The sequence below is a fragment of the Cupressus sempervirens genome, chromosome 8, assembly GCF_028749045.1.
Source record: "Cupressus sempervirens isolate cs-2001-9-10 chromosome 8, ASM2874904v1, whole genome shotgun sequence".
NCBI classification, from domain to species: Eukaryota; Viridiplantae; Streptophyta; class Pinopsida; order Cupressales; family Cupressaceae; genus Cupressus; species Cupressus sempervirens.
The window spans coordinates 581,563,802-581,582,274 of record NC_143125.1 but is presented as its reverse complement, the minus strand read 5'-3'; the positions used below and the strand labels follow the sequence as shown (position 1 = coordinate 581,582,274).

At 38.9% G+C, this 18,473-nt stretch overlaps 1 protein-coding gene across 1 annotated transcript in view; it reads left to right on the top strand.

Annotated features, from left to right (window-relative positions):
• Positions 1-18,473, top strand: part of LOC149543760 (pectin acetylesterase 3-like) — a 182,433-nt gene that overhangs the window by 15,751 nt on the left and 148,209 nt on the right. The gene's annotated exons all lie outside the window — the stretch shown is intronic.

The window sequence follows — 18,473 nt, the reverse complement described above, 5'->3', positions numbered from 1 at the left end:
TGACTGGTGTTGTCTGTATTGTATTTTACTCTATGTAATTTGATGGATCACTCACTTGTTGGTTAGCAAATGGAAACAATTCTGTACCACCGAATGCAAAGAATATACACAAAAGAAATTGCCATAAGAATATTCAAGAGAGAGAATGACCAACAAAGCTTCTTGAGTATGTCTAGTCAATTATATATAGTTGTCAACCAATAGGGTGTGGTGGATGGGCAACCATTAGACAACCACTCATACTAGCATCTATGTTCACCTGAGTTTCCTGTACGGGTTTCTAGGATGAAATTTTTTTTTGCCGATTTTGGGGACGAGGGTGGGGTGGGGGGAAGGGTGGACGACAAACGGGGATAGCTATATAAATCTAGGGAAGTTTTAAAATATACAGTGAAATTTGCAAATATACATGTCATTCATATGAAACTAACCACAAAGCATGTCATTTAAACATTATAGAACCTTAACATACACCATTTGAATGGCATCTAGGAATAATATTAATTACTGCTTCATATTCCACGATACTGTTTGTCTATGTACCCAGTTTTATAGAAACCCCAAGCAAAGATGTCATATGTTCATGACAAATGACTACACCTGATACCACAAGCTTAGGATTTCCTCTTAATGCCCATTTGAAGTTTATTTTTGCAAATGGGCATTAAGAGGAAATCCTAAGCTTGTGGTATCAGGTGTAGTCATTTGTCATGAACATTATGTTAAATTAGATTTATTGGGGATGAGCATGAACTATTAAGTAAGATTTATTTAATTAGATTTAATATATCAAGTCTGACTTCACCTTCTTTATCCTTACAGATTTCATTTCACTCTTCACCTTTTCCATGGCTAAACAACCGGTGAGTCCTAGGTGTTTAGAATTTTAGAGCAACCAGCTCTTAATGGTTCATGAAGATTATATACTTCCAACATTTCACAATCTATGACTACATGATTATGTTCTTTAAAAAAATTTAAAAAATTGCAGAAATAACTATCATCCGATTCCAAGTTCTATTGACAAAGATAACTATTGATTCCATGTTATAGACACTTCACTATGCTTATTGGTAAGCAACTCCCTAGAGTTATTTAGTTATAAATGAGGATAATCTACAGCTGCACCTATGGAAATCGATTTGTAAAAACATTGGAATAACATTAATTTGGAAATGATTATCACATGACCTGATATAAATCCGGAACTGTTTGAAGTCTTGCAAATTGATTGATAATCAATTCTTCTTCAGTTGGTTGTAGACATAACCACAATTTGTAAATAGTTACTTAATCTTCAGAAAGGAGAGAGCATATACGATAGATTGTATTAGAATGGCACTGAAATGGAAAAGGTTTTCAATGGTCTTGCAGATATTCAATGGATTTATAGTAGAGTATCGAGTGTGAAGGAAGCCACATTAAGCAAGGAAGAATGTGATATGAAAAGGAAAACGGGAATGGGTGCTCTTGCGTCTTTGTCTCTCCCAACTTATGATATAAAAAGGTTTTAAAAAGACTCTTTGGCTTCCGTAACTTAAATAATATTTGTCAATTAAAAATGTCAAGTGTTCAATTGGTTTCAAACAAGGAAAAGAATAAAAGATGGAAAAAGAGCTGGAAGGTTATAATTCTAAAATTATTATGATTTATATTTATATATGTACATGTAAATATATTGGTGACGTGGCATCTTTTTATTATAAGAAAATAATATGATGGTGTCACTTCATTTTTATATCTATGTGTACGTACACAGATATATATTATAATAATAAGGTGAAAGATCATTTAAAATCCTTTGAGGTACCTATTATATTTTAATTAAATTATTTTATGTTTCTTGAATTATTTATTTAATAGCTCATGCGGGTCCTATAGATGTATCCTGAGTTCAAGTTGTTAGGTCCTTACTAAAGAAGTTTAAGGTCATACCTGTCAATCCTGATGATTGGACGAAGCAAGTATCCCATTCTGTTGATCCTGTTTAGCAATGCTTCCACCCTTCATTTTCTCCTGCAATCACCCGTGAAACACTTCCACCATAATAACAGTATCATAATAATTTTTATATAAACATTTAAAAGATTTTAAATTATTAACCATAATTCCAAAATCAAGCAACTGCTGAACATCATATAACAAATAATGGTTAACGACCATCTTCATTAACAGTTAATACAACGGATATAAATAACTACCTACTTCACATGATCATGAAAGAAAAATTTGTTAAATCCAATGACAATGAGTAATTTTGAAACTAGGTCAAAATTTGGGATGTAACACCAACAGTCCAAAAAGAATCATTTTGGTTTTCCAATCACAAAGCTCTACCTGTCTACACCTATTTTGGAGCAAAAAGGAAGCACTCCAACACCTTTGTATCCGCTTATCTCTACAAGTTTCCCAATTAAGCTTGTTGTTAAAGTCTATGCCCGAGTATTTATACTCTTCCACATTCTCAAGGGTATTTCCTTCAAATTGGAAGTCAACTTGCTGTTGTTTCTTTCTTAGAGAGAACACCATAACTTTAGTCTTGCTAGTGTTCACTTGCATCCCAACTTCGTGGAAAAACTCTCCAAAGTTTTCAAGTGTTCTCTTAGATCCTTGGCTATTTGTGTAATTAGAATAAGATCATCCGCATATAGAAGCAACGTCACCACGTATTTAGGACGTTGGACTCCCCCCCTTGAAGTTTTATTTAACCATTCCTCCAACTTGTCAATATATTTAGAAATCACCTTACTCATGTTATCAAGGAGTATACAAAACATCAAGTCACATGATATTCATATATCCTAGTTATGGTATGTGCACTGACATCATGTCACATGATGTCTACCATAACATATCATGGCATGTCCACGGACATTATGTCACATAATATCCACTATGATTATCTCATTAAGAACATGTTGATCCACAATTGGTATCAAGTCAGCATGATATCAATCAATAAGTTCAAGAGATATTAACTATCAAGACATTTCCATGAATATCAATTCGGCATGATATTCATCTTGATAGTGAACATCGTAAAGTCGTCACCTTACAATGTTGAGTAAAGTGTACATATTAGAAAGATCGTCACCTTACAATGTTGAATAGAAGTGTACATTATTAGAAAGATCCTCACCTTTTGGTAATGTACACAGGGTAGGCCCAGAAGTCATAGTCACACATACCACAAAAGAGTTTACATGGAGTCACCACAGGTTTTTTCATGTGATGTTGGCATGGTGTCACACACATGACATCCACCATAAACCATAGCAAAGAGTGATTAATGGGTTTCACCTAAAAATTCTTTCTCACAGAGAAGAATTCATTAGAAAGGGATTGCACCTCGAAATTCTCCCTCTGAACAAAGATCCTTGAAGTTAGGTCCTTTATTTTGACTTCTTCGCTCTTTGTCCAAGGATGCCTGTGATAAACTGCCAGACTCCTTTTGAATCGGATATCAATCTTTTAACATTCTGCAACAAGTTGTGTCATGCTACAATTTTGCAATTACTCAAGAACCAACTCAGCATGGTTTGCTCCCTCTAAATCAATATGAGCAAGATCCTTGACATTAACTGAAGTAAATCCTCTAGTTTATCTCTCTGTTACGAATGGATACATTGTTCACACAGTCCCAATCATGGAAGATATCTTTCTCCAAAAGACTCTTACATACAGATGGGTGCTATATCCAATACTGACGTGACCATTTTGAGGTTTTAAACAAAATTCCCATGCAGTCTGCTTCCTCTCACTAGAAGATCCCTTTATCTTGACTATGTTTCATAATTCCAGATGCTACCACAAACGCCTTGATAACATTCTTAATGTACCATTATTCCTTTTATTTAGCAGCAAATGCTCATCAACATCAATTTTAGATGTTAGTATACTTCCACCCAACTCAATTTTAAGTATGATTCACGAGGATCATAGCAGATGAAGATTTCAGGAACTTAATATTATCTTGTCTCTCTCCAAAACAATAGCTCCTTTTGCAAATTACTAGGTTCTGTTTCAAAATTGTTCTGTGAGAGTTACAACCACCTTCTTTTGAATACCATTCCTTGATTTGGTTGTATATGTTAATTGCCCGGTACTACTTGTAAGAATACACTCCTTTTCCCTCTGAGATACCTTTTGCCAAGACAATAATATTCCACTACTCAATACTGGAAATATGCTATCAGTCAAGCAATAAGGGCCTATGACTACTGCAACTACCCAATTCAATGGTGATTACTGCTAAGAGAAATGCTTGACACACTCCCTATTTGCTGACATATAGAATGAAATGACCATACACATTTCTTCATGCCATTAGTTTGTAATAATGATAATGTGGCGTCGAGGTTGGAGAGAAAGCAACACCTATTTTATTTATAGAAAAACCAAATTTCAGACTCATGGCATGTGTATCAATTCACCCCTAAATTCATCAAATATCAACATCACATCTCCCTGAGACTTTTCTGAACTTAGCAAACTTGCCCTTCTTACTCAGAACCCCACGCACAACTATCTAGGAAATGTGCTAGTCACCAGTAGGGTGAGATTCATTCACAAGTTTCTTTTCACAATTTTTTTCTATCATAGAAGGTTTTACATCAAACAATATTATTCATGCAACACATGGGGTCATGAGCACAATCAATCTCTAGTGCAACTACTAAGGAGAATAATGAATGATCAATTTCCAAAAATAAGCAACAATTCTGTCATCAGGAAACTATTATAGTATTTATCTTTGATTCATCTCAACTCTTACAGATTGATTAAGTCTCAACACTCATTGAGCACTAAACACTGCTTAATCTTAGAGCAAAGAATCGTGATTAGTGAGTCCAATCTTCTCAATATGAACCCATGTACTACATTTTGCCAGACACAAAGCATGAGAGTGGCTGCACAAGAATGTCTTGTATTTCAAAGAACCCATATTTACAAACGTGAATGAAACCAAAATGATCAACAACGAACAAAGAACAATATGATCAACGAGTTGCATACATGAAATGCTCAAAACATTAGAATTCACTCGTGAATTCTATCTTCTTTCCTCTGTATATTCTCAACCGCTGAATTGAAGACTTCAGAATTAGAGTGAATTTGTGCACAGTAACTATCGATCATACTTCTAACAAGATATTGTGCAAACTTCAGAACCTAAACTTTTTTTAACTTTCTCCGTTTGCTTCCCAGCATGCGTATTTTATTCCATCCAATGCTTTAAATCTTACAAATTATAATTTCCAACCCTTTTGTTTCATTTCAATCTTCAGTTCATTACCAGATGCGATAATACATAGGTACAAGGTGGTTGCCTCCAAATTAACTCAAATTCAGCAATTTCATTTCGAAACATAGTTCAAAGATTATTGCCAATGCTCTTCATGGTTTATAAACTTCTAATTTGCCAACAATGGATAACCAATTTGAGTTGATTTTCCTTTAAAATCTGTTTTGTCAAGCCATCAAGAGTAATGCGTTGGATTACTGATGATAAATTTTTAATTTACAACCTTATTCATTTCCATTCCATCAATGGCGGTTGGCATATTCCACCAATCTTGACAATAAATCGGCCTTATACCCTATGCAGATTGCAGATATCTCATTTGTTTGCATACCAATAGCATTTCGTAATGCCCACATTTGCTGCAAGAGACATACTTTGCTGGCTGCATATGTGGACCAATGTTTTGAACTTTCAAACTTCTTACGGGTCTACAATCATCTTGGACATCAAGCCGTCCACCATTCAAGTGAATCAGATTTGCCAAAATTTCATTTCCTTTTTCTATTTTGCATGGCAGATATTTATCTGGTGCGGTAATAGAATGCCACAAATCATGAACAAAGGAATTTATTGTCCGCAACCTCCCGTGACTTCCACCCAAGCAACATGCATCTGTGGGTATCAAACCTGGAAGCCCAAATGCCTCAGCCTCTATCAGATAGAGGCCTGTGTAGTGAAGTTTGAATCTCCGTCCCATCGTATTGCAACCTGTGCTCTGATACCATATTGATGTTAGTGAGATGATAGAGATTAATCTCTAAAGTGCAGAGTATTTGATTTTACTTCAAAACTAGTATAAGTCTGAAGTACGATTTGCAGAGATAGAACTACTTGTGTTTTCAATCGTTCTTATCTCTTGAGGTTTGTTCCATATATATAGCCCTACCAATGGCCATACCAAGGGTGGTCATGTCTGTTCGGTCTGAAGAGACACAATGATTAAATTATGATTGTTTCCAAAAGCCTCGATCCTAATTGGGTGATTATAATTTACGAATTAAACATTAAAACACCGAACTTAATTAGGTGTTGTTTGGATAAACGAATCATCACTGATCTGCATTAAACAATGATCATAGACTCGATCAATGCTTGATCTATTTGGCAAGGTAATTGTACTCGATTTCAAGAGATAATGTAAAGATATCATACTTAGCATGGTATGCGCAGTCAGGTTGAATGTGCTGATGGTAAGGATAATAATTATGTTCATATATGTGTGTGTATGCATGTATATCAGTTCACATGAACTGGTATACATGCATGCACACACAGTTACCAGGTTAATCCTTCCATACTAACTGACACTACTATATCTTTAACAAATAAGCCATCCTCACTCTATTAATATATTTCCTTAAAACAACAACAAACTTTATATAACACAAGAACTAATAAAATATCAATTCTAATCTCTTTAGATCAGATTACATATCTAATATTTATTTTACCTATTAGATGACATCTCTATACCGGTATTTGTGGGCTAGGGCTAGGGAATTCCAACCCACGGTAAAAAGATGGGCTTTATAATATAAATCCTTTTCGTGCTTCCACACAAAAACAGATTCAGGATGGAAGAGCTTCACACAAAATCCAGAGCTTACCCATTTTTATTTTTATTTTTACTTGCAAAACATTAGGGACGGACGATCGTCCTCGAGATGGACATCCCCTGCTGTCCTGGTGACAGTCGTACATCCCCAATTTTTCCTATCCTGTCCCCACATCTCCGAGACATCTCCTGCCAATTCTTGGATTTTGGGGATGGCTAGAGGACGTCCCATACTTGTCGCCCTGTCCTAGGGACATTCCCGTTTCCAAAACTTGGCCTTTTTGGGTGGGGACGCATACCTGGGTTACATAGACTAGCATTCTTGACCACCAATAATCAAATTTATAATAAAAGTACAAATACATATAATTGATCTAAAATACAATGTACCAAAATAGATTAACTACTCCAATGTTGTAGAATACCACATAAAAAATATATTTCAACGTTTATTTGTACAAAATATATAGACTGACTTGTCAATCACCTTGGGTCATTGATTGTGGTTGTCTCATTTGATGCTTAGATTTAGGGTCAATGTTAGCCCTTGAAACACTAGGTAGTGCTGGTTCTTGGGATTATTTCTTATAGGATCCAAAAGGTTACAAGATTTTTAATCTTAAATATTTAGGTTTACTTGGGTACTATAACCCTTCCCTCATATTCAAATCTCATGATGACTAAAAATAAATATAATATGACTATATGCTTACTTGTGTTGTGTGCAAGGAAATGTGAGTTTAAAGGAACTAATTTAAACCCCAAAAATAGCTCAAAAACACAAATCAATGCAACAATTAGGATTAGGCATGAAGAGCTCCAACAAATGACATAGCTCACAAAGACCATGTATGATGCTCCTCTTGACGAGTAGATTTACCGTTGATGTTATATTTTGTGTGCTCACAATGCTCAAATATGAAAATTGCTAATTGATGATTGAGAAACCATAAGTTGTGATGAGTTATTGATATAATAAACAAGATGAGAGAAATACTGAGAACTTGTGGCACTACTGAGAGAACTTGCAAGAAATCAAGCACAGATCAATGATGCTTAATGTCTCATAGAAGAAATTCTCAAGAAGTAGGTAGATAATAAAATATCTGATGAAGAAAATGGTCATAATGGGGACTCGGTGTCGGGTAAAGCAAACCCTTATCCAGCACACTTTCGACCTTCTATGCTGTCTTTTCCCCCATGGATGGAGACACCACACGGAGGGAAGCAACCGACCTTTGAAGAAATGCAAGAACAACTGAGAGAAGACTGGAGGAATGCGAATTTGGAAGAAGATATATTCTACAAAGATTATGCAAATTTGAGGATGAGATATTCAGGAGGTAGAAATCAAGGATATTTTAACGATGATCTCAAAAGGAAGTTCAGTAAAGTAAATTTGTCTCCATTTGACAGGTCCAGATCCATATCTGCACAAGTTTGGGTAATGAAGGTTGATTCTTACTTCCAGCTTAATCCTATGCCAGAAGAAGAAGCAATTAAATTTGCAGCATTACACTTGGAGGGAGTTGCGTATAAATGGTGGCATCATGGCACCATCACACTAGGGCATGATCAAATAAATACCTATGCGGAATTCACTAAGAGATTGATAGATCGATTTGACTGTAAAGATCCAAAACTCAATTTCAAAGATTTGACATAGGTGAGGCAAACTGGATCGGTTGATTAGTACATTGCAGAATTTTAGAAACTCTCTGTTTTGGTCACGAACATTTCTGAAAGAAGACGAATAGTGCTTTTCATGGACGAATTGATAGAACCACTGAAGGGTTGGGTAAAAGGGTTCAATTTTGCCACCTTGTCGGAGGCCATTAAGAAGGCAAGGAGTATGATGCCGGTGTTTTCTATTACAATAATAGATAAGACGTCTATTATTAGTTAATGGTTATCTTATAAATATCTTTAGCTTTAGTTTGCTTTCGTTTTTTGCTTTCTCTGGAATAGAATGTTTCTATTCTTTACGATCGTTTCCTAAGGAAACATCGTCTCTTCCTTTCGTATAAATTGACCTTTCGGTCTCTGTTATTAATAAGCAAGTATTTACCAATTACCTTGTAATATGGTATCAGAGCTAAATACTTAAATTTTTTTGGAAAAATTTATAATTTCTTCTTGAAATTATTTGTTTAAATTTTTTCCAAAATTATTTCAGCTAATTTCTCCAAAACCCACTTAGGGTTTTTCTGCTTGGAGAAATTCTCGAATTATGGGTCTGCAAATCGCATGGAAATCGTGGCCATTTTTTGGAGACTCGCGTTTTTGGGGTGAAAATCTGCATGTTTCTATATCAAATCTTCATGCTCTTAGCCGTCTCAGTCTGTCATCGTGCTCTTGGAAGTAGATTCGACCATTTTTCATCAAGAAATCTGAAGTTTTTTCAAGCTTTTTTCAGCTAGGGCCGTTTTTTTCGAAACCCTAATTTTTGGGGTCGAAATTTTTTTTTGTTCACAGATTCTTGGTGGGTTTTTCGAGAGCTCAACTGGGTTGTCATTCGTTTTTTCTGGGTGCCTCGATTTTTGTGTCTCGATTTTCCAACCAGCGAATTCAGAAAACGACAGCAGATTCCTTTTGCGTTTTTCGAGCTCTCTTTTGGGTCATTCTCTGATTCTTCTGGGTCTTCTGTATTTTTGCCTCGAAGAACGTGCCTTCACAGATTTTCACAGTTTTTCATTGAAAAACGTGCCATGGCATCTCTGACAAATATTCTGCTTGAGCATAATTCCAAATTCAATGGTCGCAATTATGGAACCTGGATGCAGCGCATCATCGCAATCTTTGAATATCGAAACACCGATCAACTTGTTCTGGGTGTTAAGCAGCGTCCGACTTCTCCGGGTCCTGATCAAGATACATGGGATCTGAACAATCGAGAGGCAGTAATATTTCTCAATCTCTCCGTAGCTAATGACCAGCTTTCTCAGATTCCATCCGGCAAGACAGCGGCTGAAATTTGGACACATCTAAAAGGTCTTCATGAGACTTCCGACAAGAGCAGAGCCTTCTTTATGAAAAACACTCCGTTTTCTATTGTCATGGATGAGCGCACCTCGCTCCAGGCACACCTGAATCGGATTCAGGAAATCCGTGATCAGTTACTTGCCATCGGTCGCAAGATGGAGGAAGAGGATATTGTGGTAATCACTCTTCGGAGTTTACCAAATTCCTATGAGCATTTTATCGAGACTCTCAACATCACATCTACTGGTGTTGATCTAAAGTTCACTGATCTCTGCACCCTGCTACTTCAGCAAGATCGGTGGAAACAACAGTTCGGTAGCAGCTCCAGTTCCACCTCCACTGAGCAAGCCTTTGCTGCGAAATCCTTTCAGAAGGATAAGGGCAAATTTCAGCAACCATCTCAGCAGAAGTCTTCTGCTCCAGCATCCGATGGTACCAAAAAGAAGAACATTCAATGCAACTATTGCCACAAGTATGGTCACATGAAGGTTGCATGTCGAAAACGCTTAGCTGCCCCAGTCTAAGCAATCAGGTTCGCAACCCAAAGCGAACAGTGCAGAGCACACTGAGCAGGTGGAATCTGCCTTTTATGCCTTCATGGCTAAAAGACCTGCAGATCATGTACAGTCATCTGCCTGGTACATTGATTCAGGTGCCTCTCGACATTTCACTCACCGCAGAGACTGGTTTACTGACTACCAGCCTTATTTAGAGTCTGTTATCTTTGGTGGTGGAGAAGAGTACACGGTTGTTGGTAAAGGCAACATTCAAATTCAGTCTGTTGGGAGGAAGCTCATATTCCTTGATGTGTACTACGCTCCAGGGATGGAACTAAATCTACTCTCGGTCAGTCAGTTGCTGCGACATTCTCCACACTTGGCAGTCACCTTCAGTTCACATCAGTGCACCATCACTGATCGGGCGACTAAGTCTACTGTTGCAGTTGGTCTTGAGGATCATGGTCTTTTCAGACTTACTGATTCTGGTGATTCTTAGGACTTAGCTATGGTTGCTCGGCGATCTTCCATCAGCACACTTTGGCATCAGCGATATGGGCACTTAAATGTGCATTATCTCTCACAACTTGCTCGGGATGAGCTTGTTCTTGGTTTGCCAGAGATTCAAACCCAACACCTTGGAGTTTGTGACGCATGTCAGGCTGGGAAGCAACATCGCACACCTTTCCCCAGTGGCGATTCTTGGCGAGCTTCTCAAGTACTTCAGCTTGTTCATGCTGATATCTGCGGCCCTATGGCCACTCCTTCTGTTCTTGGGTACAAGTATTTTTTGTTGTTTGTAGATGATTTCAGTAGAAAAATGTGGGTGTATTTCCTTAAAAAGAAATCCGATGCATTTATTGTATTTCAGAAGTTTAAACCCTTAGTTGAAAAAGAGTCTGGGAAATCTATTATTACTCTTAGATCAGACAATGGGGGGGAATTTTGTTCTAATGTTTTCTCCAGCTTCTTGGATACACATGGCATCCAACGCCAGTTCACCACACCCCACACGCCACAACAGAACAGTGTAGTTGAACGTCGGAACAGGACAATCACCGAGATGGCTCGTTCCATGCTTCAACACAAACATGTTCCAAAGCGTTTTTGGGCAGAAGCAGTTAACACTGCAGTTTATCTGTTGAACCGGTCACCCACAGTGGTGGTCAAAGGTAAAACTCCGGAAGAGGCCTGGTCAGGTCGCAAGCCCAGAATCAGTCACCTGAAGGTTTTTGGTTCTCTTGCTTTTGTTTGGATCCCTGATGCTTTACGCACCAAGTTGGATGCCAAGATTCAGAAACTGATGCTTGCTGGATATAACAGTCTTCACAAAGCCTACCGCTTTATTGATGTTGAGACATCTCGTCTCATATACAGCCGCGATGTAGTCTTTGATGAGCAGCGAGGACCATTCATGCCTGTTTCTCCTATTCCTGATCCAGCAGACCAGCCTATGCAGGTTCATGATTTGGGAGTTCGGCTTCCATTAGGTCCACCTGATGGGAGGGCTCCAGTAGCTCCTACAGCTCCAGTCCTGCTAGTGATACCTGTACAGCCACCTCCGGCTTCTCCTACAGGATCACCTCGTTTTGAAGATGCTTCACCTGAGTTTGATCTAGATTCTTCTGATCAGGATCCTGCTGATCAAGCATCTCCTAGTACTACTGTTGGTCATTCTCCTCTCCGACCTAAGTGGTGGGCTAAGACACTTGCTGATCTTCATGATGATGAGCTCATTGATGGGAGAACTACTCGGAAAAAGAGCAAAACTATAGATTTTGTTAACTTTGCTCTTATGGCCAACATTCACAGTGTGTTTGAACTTCAAACATATTCCGAGGCTAAAGGAATTCCAGAGTGGGAACAAGCCATGTAATCTGAACACCAGAGCCTGCTGAAGAACAAGACTTGGGTCCTTTCTGATCTTCCCCCAGGGAAGAAACCCATTAGCTGCAAATGGGTCTACAAAATCAAATACAAATCAGATGGTACTTTGGATAAGTACAAAGCTCGTTTAGTGGCAAAGGGCTTTTCTCAACGTCAGGGCATTGATTATGAGGAGACCTTTGCTCCTACTGCAAAGATGAGCACCATCAGATTAGTCTTAGCCATGGCAGCACAGTTTGGCTGGAAGGTCCATCAGATGGACGTAAAGAGTGCTTTCCTGAATGGTGATCTCCATGAAGAGGTCTACATGACGCAGCCTCCTGCTTTCAAGGTTGCTGGTAAAGACCATCAGGTTCTCAGATTGGTAAAAGCTCTCTATGGTTTGAAGCAGGCCCCTCGGGCATGGTACATCAAGATTGATACGTACCTCAGTGATCAAGGCTTCAAGAGGAGTTCTTCAGACTCAAATCTGTACATCAAGACTACTGACAGTGACATCATCCTTCTGGTTATCTATGTGGATGATCTGATCATCACTGGCAGTTCGGCATCTTTGATTCAGGGAATCAAACAACACTTATGCCAGTCTTTTGATATGACTGACCTTGGGCTCATGCATTGTTGCTTAGGTGTTGAAGTTTGGCAACAGTCTTCTGGTATATTCATCTCTCAGTCCAAATATGCCAGAGCCTTGTTAGACAAATTCCGAATGCAGGATTGCAAACCTGCATCTACACCTATGGAGAAAGGTCTCAAGTTATCAGCCAAGTCTGATTCTCCTTCCGTTGATGATACTACGTATAGGCAACTAGTAGGCAGCCTCATCTACCTATCTGCTACTAGGCCTGATATCAGCTTCGCAGTCAGCTATATTTCACGCTTTATGACAGCTCCTAAGGTTGATCATTGGATGGCAGCAAAGTGTGTGCTTCGTTATGTGAAGGGCACTTCTAATTATGGACTTCTGTATTCTCGGAGTTCTAATCCTAAACTCAGTGGGTTCACAAATTTAGATTGGGCAGGCTCTGTTGATGAAAAAAGTCAACATCTGGATATGTGTTCAGTTTGGGATCCGATGCAGTCACATGGACCAGCAAGAAGCAGCAGGCAGTTTCTCTCTCTTCTACAGAGGCTGAATATAGAGGGACTGTTAAGGCAGGATGTGAAGCTGTTTGGCTTCGTCGGATGCTTGGGGATATGCAGATGTCACCAGCAGGACCGACTACTCTGTTTGTTGATAACAAAGGGGTTATCAAGTTAGCACGGAATCCAGTCTTCCATGAACGAACCAAGCATGTGGATGTTCATTGTCATTACATACGACAGCTGGTTGAAGACGGGACTATAGATCTGCAGTATGTTCCTACCTCAGATCAGACTGCAGACATTCTCACCAAGCCTCTTGGTCCTGATAAGTTTGTCAAATTCAGAGGACAGCTTGGTGTGTTAGATAGATTAACCATTAAGGGAGGGTATTACAATAATAGATAAGACGTCTATTATTAGTTAATGGTTATCTTATAAATATCTTTAGCTTTAGTTTGCTTTCGTTTTTTGCTTTCTCTGGAATAGAATGTTTCTATTCTTTACGATCGTTTCCTAAGGAAACATCGTCTCTTCCTTTTGTATAAATTGACCTTTCGATCTCTGTTATAAATAAGCAAGTATTTACCAATTACCTTGTAATATTTTCGAGGGACAAAAAAACAAACCTACACGGAGAAAGCCGTCATTGGACAAAGCTACCAGACAGGAGCTCCAAAGGAAGACACTATGTTTCAACTGCAAGGACCATGGGAACTTGGGTACAAATGCCTCGGGAAAGTAGAAATCCACTATATTGAGGTCATGCTTGATGATGAGGACGAATAGGAAGATATACCCTTTGAAGAAAACCAACCCCACGAGGACACCAAAATGGTTAGTTTGAACTATACGGAAAGAATTGCAACATTGGTACAACGCAGAGGAACTATCGCCCTTGCCAGTAGCCCGAGGTGCACGGTGTTTCGTGTACGAGGAACCGTTCAAGGACAAAGGGTTATGGTGATGTTCGATAGTGGGCGCACTCTAAACTTCATAAACTTATCTCTCTGGTGAAGCAAAGAGATCTACCTACGGAGATGCACCTAGGATTCCTAGTCAAGGTTGCTGGAGGGACTCTTCTGCCCTGCACACACCTTGTTCCTTAGCTAAGTATCGCAATGGCGAATCACACGGTGACCTATGATTTCTTCATAGTGGACCTTGATGACATGGAGGTTATTTTGGGCATATAGTAGATGGAGACACTTGATGAATACACTCAGAGCTTCAAATGGATGGACTTCACTTTTGTTGTTGATGGAAAGAAGGTTTTTCTTCGTGGACTGACAAATGAGGGTCTGAAGGAAGTTTCTGCACATCGGATGGAGGCAATTTTTCGGTGTGATGACATTGCTTGGGCTATATACTATTTTGTCTTGGAAAAACCTATAAAAGGGCAACAAACACCTCCCCAGAATGATGATCTCTAGAATATCTTGAGTGATCATTATAAAGTTTTTATAGACATTCCTCTTGGCATACTGCCTCATCGAGGGCTTGAACATACTATCGAGTTGGAAGCAGAGCCAAGCCGGTCATAACCACACCCTATCGCCATCCCAAGAAATTCAATGATGAGATTGAACAGACGATTCAGGAACTGCTAGAGAAAGGATGAATCTATCCTAGTTCTAGTGCTTTCACATTATCAGTGGTATTGGTAAAAAAGGATGGGACGATGCGGATGTGTGTGGACTACCGTGCATTGAACAAAAGAATAATAAAAAATAGATATCCCATTCCAAGGATAGATGAGCTGTTGGATGAATTACATGGCGTAGTCTATTTTTCGAAAATAGATATCCATTCTGGATACCATCAAATCCGCATGAGGGAAGAACATGTGGAAAAAACGATTTTTCGTTGTCACTAAGGGCATTATGAGTTCCTAGTCATGCCGTTCGGATTAACAAATGCACCTGCTACATTCTAATCATGCATGAATCACATCTTCAAAAAATAATTGTGTAAGTACTTGTATTTTTTGATGATATTCTTATTTATAGTAGGACATGGGAAGAGGATTTGAAGCATCTGGATGAAATCCTAAGGATCATGAAGGATCAATCTTTGTTCGCCAAGCGATCCAAGTGTGAATTTGGTATGACAGAAATATTGTACCTGGGGCATGTTGTCAGTAAATATGGAGTTCAAGTTCGTTAGGAGAAGATTCAAGCTATTCTTGATTGGCCTCCCTCAAAATCACTCACGGAATTGCTAGGATTTTTTGGACTGTGTAGTTATTACCAGAGGTTCGTTATTCTTTCATCTCAGTGCACCCTCAATAGATCTGACAAGGAAGGGTTCTTTCCAGTGGAATGAAAAGGTGCAACTCACTTTTGATAAGCTGAAAGAGACAATGAGCACTTGTCCCATACTTGCATTACCTGATTTCACTTGACTGTTCATTCTGGAGTGAGACACATCTGGAGAAGGCATTGGCACGGTACTGATGCAAGATAGACAACCCGTAGCCTATGAAAGCAAGAAGCTTACGCAAACAAAATGCTTATATTCCATTTATGACAAAGAGATGTTAGCCATCGTACATGCACTAACTGTTAGATTATGGTGATTGATCAGGAAAGTACTGTACATACATTGTAGCCGACATATTATGGCCGACATGTGGCCGACATGTTGTAACCCTAAAACGGATAAAATACTTGTATAAAAGGGTTTAGGGTTAGGTATTTTTTATTATGTTGTGATGCGAAATTGCTTCTTGCGGCGGTATTGAGCTGTAAGGGATTACGGACTGTAATTAGGTTGTAATCATTGGATTGTAATAAGATTAGACTTGCTGTTTGGTGGACGTAGCCTAGGGATTGGGTGAACCACGTTAAATCTTGGTGCCTTGTGTTCATTTCTGTGTGATCTATTATTTTCTGTTATTGGTTATATTTGCATGTAGTTTTTATTTCTGTCCATGGTTTATCCTAACACTAACCAAGTTTCGGTAGTATCTAGTGGGTGCAAAGTTTGTCGTTCGTACGAATCACAATAGTTTGAGATATTTTTTGGAGCAACAAGACTTGAACAAGAGACAACAAAAATGGGTAAGCATTAGGCTTTTGATTTTGACTTTGAATATGTGAAAGGAAAGAACAATGTGGTTGCAGATGCTTTGTCTAGGAAAATTGCCATTTTCTTATTGACCCAAATTTCAGCTAACTAGAAAGCACACTTGTTGGTAGAATATTCCAAAAAAACATTTGCCTATGAGCTAATGGATGGCAACACCCAGGATGATTGGTACAAAGTGGTGGATGACATCATTTACTATAAGAATCGGATATTTTTAGTGCCAGAATCCAAATTGGAGTAGTAAATTTTGGAGGTACATGACTCACCGTTGGCAGGACACCCTGGCTTCCTCAAAACTTACAGACGTCTCAAGGAGGGGTTTTCATGGAAAGGTCTTAAAGGAGACGTATTGCAGTATGTAAGAGTGTGTGGTCTGCCAGTAGAACAAATCTGAACATACTTTACGCGTTGGGTTACTGAAACCTTTGCCAATTCCAAAATAGAAGTGGGAAAGTATCTTGATGGATTTCATTACTGGACTTCCCAAGGTGAATGGAAATGATTGGATTTTCATGGTGGTTGACAAACTGACGAAGTACGCACATTTCTTCGCCATCCCCTTAGAATTTCAGGCCGCACAGGTAGCCGATCTATTTTTCAGAGAAGTCTTTCATCTACACGGGTTACCTCGAAACATTGTCAGTGGTCAAGATGGACGATTTATCAGTATCTTCTGGACAAAACTGTTTCAACTGGCAGGGACAAAATTGTCACCAAGTACTCATTACCAACCTCAAACAGATGGAGATTGTGAATAAGTGGCTCGAAGGTTACCTTCGGAACTATGTTTCGGCACAACAACGGGCATGGTTCAAATGGATACACCTAGGGGGAATATTGTTACAATACCATGTATCACATGTCCATTGGGATGACACCATTCAAAGCTTTATTTAGGTACGAACCCTTTTCCTTCATCGACACAATTCTGGGTGACAGTCGTGCATTGAGGGCGAGGGATTGGCTTCAGGGGGGACAGGACATCCTAAGATGAAGAAAGGAAAAATTACAACGGTTATAGAATCAACAAAAGATGTATGCTGACAGACACTGAATAGAGAGGAGTTTTGAAGTAGGAGACTTGGTCTATCTCAGGCTCTAGCCATACCGACAATTCTTATTGAAGGAAAAGGGAAAATAAAAATTGAAGCCACAATTTTATGGCTCCTATCATGTAGTTTGCCGCATCGGTGAAGTCGCCTACGAGTTGGAACTTTAGGAGGGGAGTCATATTCATAACATTTTTCATGTTTCATTCCTAAAGAAAGCCGTGGGACAGAATGTCATAGTAGCTACAGACCTTCTGCCGCTCATTGAAGAAGGAAAACTCATATTGGAACCAGCCGAGATCATCGAAGTACGTGAGAAGACCCTGTGAAACCGCACGGTGAAGGAATATGTGGTATGTTGGAAACACTTGTCGTTGGATGACATGGCATGGGAGGGCGAGCACATTCTACAACATCCGGCATTGTATTTGCTTGAGGACAAGCAAAATTTGGGATGGGAGGACTAAATGTTCTCGTTATAAAATAAATCATTAATCAAACTATTGTTAATGGGTCGATTGATTTAATATATCTCGGACCCATTTTTGTTTTGTTTCCGTAGGTTGTGTTGCCATCGGGTATCTTTGTACACCTTTGTAAAGTTTTCCCCAATGGGTATTTAAGCACAACTTGTAGGTAGTCATTAGGTATGTGATTTGATTATAGTTCTTTGTACTTCGAATTCCTGTTGGGATTCTCTATTGTTCGCAATTTTGGAAGTGAAAGATCTTCCCTATTTGGCTTGTTTCTAGTTTCGGTGGGATTCAACCCTCACCCTATTCCGTTGCCTATAATACTTTGCTCGGATCTAGCAAATCAGAGCACCATCATATTACGAATTGGAGAAATAACTTGTTTATTTGATTTTCTCTCTTGTATTCAAACTCTAGTAAATATTGGTGTTTTCTCTGCTTATTGGTGTATCATTCATATAGCCTGTCAACTGCATTTCCTCTTATCCAGCTCCATCCATCACCCATACGGCCCTTCATTTGGCGGCAACTTAATCCCTACCGTATGACCTG